Source organism: Triticum dicoccoides, chromosome 7B (assembly GCF_002162155.2).
Source record: "Triticum dicoccoides isolate Atlit2015 ecotype Zavitan chromosome 7B, WEW_v2.0, whole genome shotgun sequence".
NCBI classification, from domain to species: Eukaryota; Viridiplantae; Streptophyta; class Magnoliopsida; order Poales; family Poaceae; genus Triticum; species Triticum dicoccoides.
In genome coordinates this window covers 777,636,404-777,645,118 of record NC_041393.1, presented here as the reverse complement: position 1 = coordinate 777,645,118, position 8,715 = coordinate 777,636,404, and the positions used below count along the sequence as shown (strand labels likewise).

Below are 8,715 nucleotides of genomic sequence, written 5' to 3'. Positions count from 1 at the left end.
CAAGCGTTCCACCACGCGGCGATTGATTACCTCTTTCCGTCTCAATCCGTTCCAGATCAAGCCCCTTCTCTGATCGGGGGAAGGTCATTCTAAACCATCAGATCTCCCATTGATGCTGATCAAAAATAAGTTTATCCACCTAGAATATATGATAGGTACCGAAAGATTGGATGTCATTTCTAAACACCAGGCGGGACGAGCAGCCCTATACCACGTGTAGCCACACTCTAGTGTCCTTTTCTACTTAGTTGGACAGATCACTTCAGAAAATCGTATAAAAATCAAGCAAGAAAACGGATGCGCTAACGCGCAACGGCTTTCGCGCTAGTTGCTCAAAAAATCGTATAAAAATCAAGCAAGAAAAAGGTTCTGGCAGGCTGCGTGGGACTGTAAATCCTCTTTCGCTGGCTGGGCCCTTTGGACTCGAAATCCAAACGGAGTGAGTGGTTCGATTCCACTCTCAGAACGAGACTGAACGAAATAAAATGCAAGTGAAACGAGACGAGAATCAAATTGTAGGCTTCTTTCCTAAAAGCGGTGGTTCTCGCCTCCCCGTGCCCAAAGCGGGGTGGGCGACAGCGCTGCGGTTCTTTTCTTTATCGATCGGGTAGATCCATATGTTCTGAGGGGGGGGACGAGGTGTAGCGCAGTCTGGTCAGCGCATCTGTTTTGGGTACAGAGGGCCATAGGTTCGAATCCTGTCACCTTGATGTGGTATTCACACAATGGGGCCGAAGTGCAAAGCCCCGCAGCCTATCCGTGGTCGGGAAGGCAGGGGTATTAAAAGTGAAACTTGGCTTGCGTGTGCGCGCACACAAAGGAGACTGAGTTGGATTGCAAAGCCTCTCAGACGGAAGGAACCTGTTTTAAAAACCCCTTTCTACAATCTTGAGAAATCTCACGCAAGCAACTACACACCGCAAGTCTTCGGTATTGTTCGCAAGGAATTTGAAAAGATTGACTCCGCTTTTTTTCTTTTCGAGCATGCCAAGCCTCCAGTAGAGCGGAGTTCTGTGCATGAAGTAGGCGTAGTTTACAAACTAGTGAATGGTCAAATGAATAGGCTCGTTTCATCAGGGGTAACCAAGGAGTAAGAATGATTTGATAAAGTAAACATTCCCTTTGAGTGCGGTTCCTTCAGAACAAGCTCTTCCCTTTTCAGATTGCTTCTTTGGGCCACTTGAGCATCGACTGGGCAAGGTTGGATTCCCTCTACTTCGGGTGGCTACTATTTCTCAACAATGTTTTTTCATTTGATCCAATAGCCCTCCGTTAGATAGGAACAACTTTGCTAAATACTGAGAACTCTCGAATAGAATATGAGAAGGGAAAGATCCTTTACATAAGGAACTATTGATCATAGGCGTACACTCTGAAAAGAATTGAATGAAACTCTCTTGTTTCGTCAACTTTGATATCATTAGCTGTCTCTGTAGCTGGCTCTCATGTCTGGTGTTCCAAGTAAAAACTTTTCAACTAGCTGGGTCACCGTTGTTTTAAACCCTGACTTGGAATCAGAGCCATAAACGAGTGATTCGGTCGGACGGACGATTGAGTTCTTAAAGCTTGGATCGGCACTTCTTGTGTTGAAACAAACACGCTGTTGCTAGCGCCCTCAACGCTCTCTTCGATCCTTCGCAAACATAGCTCCTTCTACGGGAGATAACTTTCGATCACTTTCATCTCAATTCGTTTCATTGGCTGGTCGAGTGGATGATTAGACACAGGCGAAGTATTCAAGTTGTCCCTACTTCAAGTTGTCCCTACTAACTAACAGGTCTAATTATCGCTGGCTCACAGGCTCCTTCGAAGCAAACATTCGCAGCGCCCCTCGCATTCAAGCTCTTGCTTTGTCCTACGGCCTGCCCTCTAAGCAAAAGCAAGATCTAGACAAGAGTGAAAAGCAGTCAGAATATTAATAATCTAAAAAGGCCTTCCTTGGTTGTGTAGCTAATCCCCCTCCTTGACAAGAACAGAATTTTTGCATCTTCAAACTGGTTATGGGTGATACCCTCATTCCCCATTAACTCACTAGAAAGCCCTTTGAATAAGCCTCAGGAACACCCATTCCTTTCGGATCAGGGGGTGGTTGTTTTAACTACTCGTTCGGGGAACATTAGACAAAGTTACTTATTTGAGAAAGTAAATGAACCTGAAATAGGACCTATGTGATAGTTTGCAGCATGAGCATGTAGATGCTGGTTATGGTATCAGATCTGAGGACCAAGAATTTCCAAAGGATAGTACTAGACTCAATAAGAAGCTTTCAAAACATAACTTCTCATATTTGGTCTGTGGGCTACCACGCTTAAGCTTTCTTATCTTACTCTTTCCACTAACGTTAGGACTTAGGCGAGCTGCTGAATACGAGACACTTCTTTCTCGGCCGTGCGTGGTCTTCCCTCGGGGATGGGAGAATATAGAAGGTGGGTGGGTGGATCTCTATTCTCCATAAGGATAGAGGTGATTTGATTGGCATTCACGCCTTTTAGAAAGAGCCACTCAATGCAATTCTCTTTTAGGCGAAGAGAGTATGCCCAACTGGAGTGGTTTCCGCCTATATTCCTACTAATGTAATCTCCAAGATGGACAAATCTTCTTATCTGCGGATCTATTCCATGCCGGAAGTCGACCTGCTATTCATGTGGGTATTTCACTTTCCAGAGTAGGATCAGCGGCTCAAATGTGCCGCAATGAAACAAGTAGCTGGCAAATCCAAATAGGAACTAGCTCAATTCACAGAGTGACAAGCCTATTATTCGCCTCTGCTCTCGATAAAACTAGCCAGAATCCATTGTTTTTATGACGGGAATTGCTTAAACAATCCCAATCAAACCTTCTCCCAGTGGAAGAACAGATAGCTACTATAGCTACCGGAACGATAGGATATCTTGATTCGTTCGAAATTGGACAGGTCAAGCTATTTCTGGACTGGATGAGTTACGTAAACACCTCAAAGATACTCATTCCAAGAAATTCGATCTTCTAGCCAGCTTCTAGCAAGGTGGATAAGGATGGAATCTGGTATCCAAGAAGAGGATGTTGGACATTCTTCATCCCGGAGGGCCGGGGAGAGGAGAGATAGCATCACTCTGACTTTGCCGGAAGGAGGAAAATCCAGAGTTGGCTTTGGGAGAAGAGAAGGAAGCTCTCAGGTTTAGTGATTCATACATGTCCTGTCTTTTGTTTCCAGGGTTTCGATTTCCGGTCCAGAGCTAGTCTACTTATTTATTTTATACGGAAACGGAATTTTGCATATTATACGGAATTTGTCATACCAGGTTTTCCTAGAGTTGAGGAATTCTATCCATTCCAGGAAAAGCACTGGTTTGAGAAACTACACTACAGGAAAGTACTAAGGAATAGGAAGCTGCTACTTATACTTCTTATTCTTGTCCAAAGATGCCAGGCCGAGACAGAAACCCAACTAGTGAAATAGAACGGGTCTCTCTAATAAACTGGGGTTCTTCTCTTCGGGTTGCTGGTATCCATATATGGATCCGTCTTGTCTCCTCGGCTCGATAAGCTAGCAAAGTCAGTTCGTTGGATTGGTCTGTCCGGTCTGTCAGTCAGGAAAGCACGTCAAGTTGGTTAATAGCTCTGGTCCGGTTTCTAACTCGGTGAATTGGTATGGTCTGGAGGCCCGGCAATAACAATAGCAGACAGGTCAGTTGTTCAAGTCCGTCTGGTTGATAGGTCAGCTCGGTATAGAATCGTGTCTGGTTTCTGAAGTCGGTAAAGTCCAATCAGTAGAGTGCCAGTTAAGTTCCTCAAGTAAGGATCTTTGATTCCTCCAATTCGGTAGGTAATCATAATAGTCTCGGCTCGGAATGCAAAGATGCTGCTAATCTGTTAAAGGGATCTAGATCGCATTTATTTGATATGCGTCCCTTCTTCAACCCCGGATGTGTACCTGACGCCAGGGAATAACGTAGTTCTAATGTAGTGACTCGTGTCTTGGAGGTCGTCCATCCAAATGTTCCTCTTTGCCATTGCCCGCGTCTACTCCTATAACCGAATCGATGGCCTATAGCGCCATGCCATAATGAAATTCTTGATCAATTCTTTGTTCGTAACATGGCGTAGTGTATCACTGGGTGCCACAATCCCATTCAATCCTTGTCCATTCAATACCATGGATATATCGATTTCTATTTTCAGAAAGCTCCTATTTATTTCGATTGATATCTCTAGCAAATATATGCGTAGCGTATGTCAAGATAAAGTAAATCAATCCGTATGACGGCAGGGAGCAGAGGCAGCTTCAACTCAAGTGAGGAGCAAGCTTACCTCGGGCGGGTAGATTGATCGGCTCCTTCATATCTCGGGATTTCGCTTAGGCCACCCAGGCCATACCATAGAAAAAAGATCTGGTTTCCTTTCCCTCATCAACCTGCCGTTCTTTTATTTCACGAAAGAATCTTTCCGTCCGTATTGAGCAACTCAAATTCCTAGAAAGCCGTTGGTGCACCCACCTAGTGAGTAACTACTAATGCAGTGAGTAACTACTAATGTTACGAACAAAGAAACTTTCAAAAAGTGGACCCAACAAGCAAAGCAACAGATTGGGCTGCACTGCCTTTCGGCGTTTTAGTTAGGCGCATCCTCTTGCGGGATGAAAATCTGCCATAGCACGCTCCGCGCCTTTGAAGGAACATTTGCTCGATGATGGTCCTACCCTACGCGGGCTTACTAACGATGGCCAAGCACGCAGTCATTCCCGTTCTATTTGATAGGGGAAGCAAGCTAGTCAAAGAAGAAGGAAGCATGGGTATAGGTAAGTCTAGACATATTGACACGGGCGTATACTGAAATAGGCATAAGGCCGCTAACGCTAAGGAGACAGCACCGCTTCTTTGTTCGTAACTAGGACATGTATTGATGCCAGAGGCAGACTCCTGGCACTTATCACTCCTTAGATGAAGCAAGACAAGAGTGAGTCCGCTAAGGGACAAGTATGACTAAAAAAATGATGGCAGATTTTTATGGAAACGATTCTATTTGAGTATATTGTCTCATTGGGTTTGTCATTGTCGATAGCTATTCTTGTCGCCGTTAGGGCTGGCCGGATGATCCATCACATAAATGCTATTAATGTTGAAACACAAGTAACTGATATATCCAAAGATGTTCTTAAAGAACAAATCATTTATCAATTGGAAATACTCTATAAAGTCTATAGAGATACTACTAAGGGTGTGCACTTACCGGCAGGAGTCAATCTCCAAGAAGTAAGCACACATCTCTTTTTTGTAGACGAGAGAGTGAGCCTTCTAAACAGTATCTACTGTGATCTTATTGCAAAGGGAACTGGAAGTGAATACTTTGGCCAAGTTATACAATTTCTTCTGGGATAGCTTGTTGTGGGGCTTTCCGAAGGGTCGTTCTGAGAGTGGTCTCTTTTCTTTAAGGTTGCATATATTGTCGGAGAAGGGAGGGCCAGGTCTAAAAGTGCCGAGTTGGGTTTGGGACAAGATCAGGAAATAGTGCATCTTATATAGTGGGTGCCAACTTGATTGCTGCTGGGATTGCTTGATAGGAAACTTTGATTGATACGAGCAGATGTGAATGAATTGAAATAGTCAATAGTGGTATTATGATCCCGGTATCTACACTCGGATCTACTTCTGCTACCGAGACTGCTGCTACTGTAAAAGCATCAGGAACGTGTCAATTCACTGAATAAAGTGCTCTTTCCATTGATTTATGGATGAAATCACGAAAAAGAGAAGGAACCACCGATTCTGCATCAAAAACAGGGGTTCTGGAGCCAGTTTCTCAAATCCTAAGTAGATCCAATCCAGGGCAGTTGATAAGTGAGGTTCTCCGGTCGAATGCAAATAAGCCAGAGCGTATCTCTTGTTTCGAGGAAGAAACAAACATCCTGGTCTCAATAGATCTTGATTCTATGCATGCGTCAGACACATCATGAGCCGGAACAAACGAGTGCTTTCAACTCACGAGCCGGAACAAACGAGTGCTTTCAACAATAAGCAATACCCGAGCTTCCTTCTACCAACCAGGATTCCGATACCAATTCCAATCTGGCACAGCACAAGGAAGTAGCGCACCAGAAGAACCAATACGAGAACCCTTCCTTCCAGCCAGAATCCGTCTTTCTTGTCCTTTGCATTCGAGGAATGGGATCTGCCTTGTGGACACAAAAGCTATTTGTTCGAGTCAAGCAAGCAGACAGTCAGCTAAGAATACTGTAAGAGAACTCTCTAGCCCTGCACTTAAACTAGACTAGAAATCCGAAAAACACTAGTTTTGGCCCATAGCGAAATAGAGTTTTTCTTCTCCGCGGACTCCCCATGCTTGGCGCCATAGGCTTTAGGACTTTTGGCACTAGGGAATCATACTTTGATCAGATCTGTGGACAGGCTCCCGAGGTCAAATCGGATTATGGACTTTTCCAGCTAAGTGAAAACGCACTTCACTACTAGCAAAGAAGTCAGCTCAGGGCAGGGCCGTTGGTAATCTCAGATAGGAACTTGCCGGGATCCTTCCATACCTACCATCCACCACTACTACTGATCGTTTCCCAGAATGAGCCATACCTTTTCCCAGAATGAGAATACGGCTGAGGACGAATAGCGGCGCCTAGCTTTAGTTTCCACACGACATGATGGATCTATCACTCTCTTTAGCCAGGCCATTCTCTAGAGGAGAGTTCCGAGAATGAATTCCAATCTGGTACCAATCGTAGAAATCGTATTGTAGAGTTCTTCTCACGCCTAGCACAGCTACAAGCATTCCTCGAATGCAGAGACAAGACGGAGGATATCTGATCCCGCGGAACATCTGCTACCAACTACGGATTACCTTGTTTCCATGAAATCCATGTTTCTGGCACCTTGGCCCCCTCTACCTACGAAATTCTGATTCCTATGGTTGAAGAAAGTACAGCATTGTCAATTCAACCTGAAAAAAGGGGAATAAGTTGACAAAGTCAGCTTGAATATTACGGTATGGATCAAAGGAAGCTATACCCGCCTTGATTTCTATCAAACTTATTAGATAGTAAAGCAGACAAGTCTGAAATGGAATGTTTGATCGATATATGTAGGGCTCTCAAAAGAGAATCTATTTCAGCATAGTTGATTTTCAGAAGCCAACTAGAACTTCGCAGCTGCCGTATAGTTGATTGTTCCCACCAGTTTCGTTCTCATCTGGTCAGTTTCACGAATGCAAGGATTTACTACGACTCTCAGGTGTAAACCTTGGTCGTATACAGCGGTGAACTAGCTAAATATAGCTAGAGGAGTAATATAGCTAAATATAGCTATAGGGCATTCCACAGAGGTGAAATTCTCTCGGCAAAGCAGAACAAGAAGCAGCAGAAAGAAAAACAGTATAAGGGTCGTTCGGAGTTCCAGGCACAAAACAATTCTACAGAACTGGGTATACCAAACAGTTGATCAACAAGGCAAATGTCCACTAAACCAGCTAAACGGCTCACGAATTGTTTGGAATGCGACGGCAAATGTGATCTCCCAGCAATATCTCGAGTCCAAAACCTCACCCATCTACATATATCATCATCTGCGGCAAGAACATAGCAACACCAAAATCCTACCAGCAACTGCTGCAATGCACCCTCCTCATGACAGCCAACCATCGACGGTGTCAGACTATGATTCAGTTGCTGTACTACTCCTCTTTGTTCTGTTTCATGTTTTTGGCGGTTTCGTTCTTGTGTCTGAGTCCGAAGAAGATGGTGGATGTTGATCCAGTAGCAAAATTGTGCTTCCTGTTGCAGGATTTATGTATCGTGCCATGCGTAGATACGGACGACATGGAAAAAATCCAGGTTTATGTACGACATGCTCTTTCCTTCCTTCATTCGGTGACGCACAGAGGTGGCAGAGTCTTGTTCCTGGAGTCGCTCACAACTTTTGGGAGCACCGAGATCCTGAATAAGATGCTGCACGAATTGGCTGAGGTGTTGGGAGCCCCCAATAGAGAAGGACGGTGCGGAAAGGGATGATGGGAAAGTGACAAGACTGGACTTCTACTCGTTTAAAAAGAGTTGTAGCCGTATGGAATTCCAATTGGAATGGACCCATCTCATGATACAAGTTACCCTGGATTTCGTTCTATTCCTATTTCGCTGGGCAATTCTAGTTTTTGTTATGATGATCTCATGGATAGTAGTATTGAGTTCTATAAACAGATTGATAGTAGGTTTTAAGATAGCTTAGCCCTTGCTATGATTCAATTTGTATTGGAGAAGAGGGGCGCCAACCCTATGGGGAATGTAGCTATGCTGTACTTCTTCCTACTAGCTACGGTGCAGCACCTGTTCCTAGCTACGATGCTGCTCCTGTCCGCCCCTTGATTTATCACCGCTTTGGTCTTTTATTGGTCATTGATTTATAGACGGGAGGATAAGTACCCTGGCTCGACCCCAGATATCGATTTAGCATTCCATTATCGGATCTCCGAAACGGGAAACTAGAAAAGTAATTGAAATCGTGTGCCAGCGGGACATACGAAATTCACACTTTTTGACTCTCAATCCACAGGTGGAGATACCAGGGGTGGGTTTTCATGGCCTATAGTCTCCCCTGCCGACGAAGCACGAACTACTTGTTGAAATCGCGGATCCAAATCTTGCATTTCTCCTTTACTCGTCAAAGGCCTCGTATTGTTATTCCCATGATTCATGTGGGCTATTTGCTCTTTATTGTAGGGTCCTACTCCCACCTATCC

General features: G+C 44.5%; 1 non-coding gene across 1 annotated transcript; it reads left to right on the top strand.

The window, feature by feature from the left end:
* The first annotated feature begins 635 nt into the window (after positions 1-635).
* Positions 636-710, top strand: TRNAP-UGG. The gene has a single exon. It is a non-coding gene; the product is annotated as a tRNA-Pro (tRNA).
* The last annotated feature ends 8,005 nt before the right edge of the window (positions 711-8,715 follow it).